Source organism: Pseudorasbora parva, chromosome 18, assembly GCF_024679245.1.
Source record: "Pseudorasbora parva isolate DD20220531a chromosome 18, ASM2467924v1, whole genome shotgun sequence".
Taxonomy (NCBI): Eukaryota; Metazoa; Chordata; class Actinopteri; order Cypriniformes; family Gobionidae; genus Pseudorasbora; species Pseudorasbora parva.
Window position 1 is genome coordinate 32,898,486 of NC_090189.1, and position 958 is coordinate 32,899,443.

The window sequence follows — 958 nt, forward strand, 5'->3', positions numbered from 1 at the left end:
GGTGTTTGGGTTTTTGCAGAAAGCCTTTCAGGAATCACTCTTGTATAGGGTCTTGTGAAGTTCAAGGATTTCCAGCATTTTTTTTTTAATACTGATCAGTTTAAAGCAAAATGGAAGAGGACAGATGTCAAAATGCTCATTTTGTTGAGTATTCAGATAAACAAAGTGTATGTCTTAAGTGAAGGGAAACAGTTGGGAGAATATCAGATGTGTATCACTATAGGATCCGTGCATTCTTCAGTAAAGTGACAGAAGCTTTGTAACATTTATACAAGTATTTAAATGAGTTTAATTTAGTCGTATGCTAGTATGTCGGATGGAGCATCACTAACTGGCTTAAACCATGATGGCATAGTGTACATTTATACAACAAAAATTTAAATAATGTGTTGACAAAAAAAAAAAGTGCTACTTAAGTACTTTTGAAAACAAATACCTCTGTACTTTTACTTAAAGGGTTAGTTTACCCCAAAATGAAATTGATGTCATTAATGACTCCCCCTAATGTTGTTCCACACCCGTAAGACCTCCATTCATCTTCAGACAGTAAGATATTTTATATTTAGTCTGACCGCGTATCTAAGTGTAGGCACACTTTACTGTCCATGTCCAGAAAGGGAACAAAAAAATCAAAGTAGTCCATATGTGACATCAGTTAGTTAATTAGAATATCTTGAAGCATCGAAAATACATTTTGGTCCAAATATAACAAAAACTACGACTTTATTCAGCATTGTCTTCTCTTCCGCGTTTGTTTTCAAACTTTATTTGATATCATTTTTTGAGTGAACTAACCCTTTAAGTAAAAATCTGTTTTTACAACTTTCACTTGTAACAGAGTAATATTTGACCAGTAGTACTCATACTTTTACTCACGTAATTAAGTTGTGTACTTTTTTCACACTGCTTATCGCAAACCACTCACCCTGAAAAAAGATGACATTTAATACAAACTTCA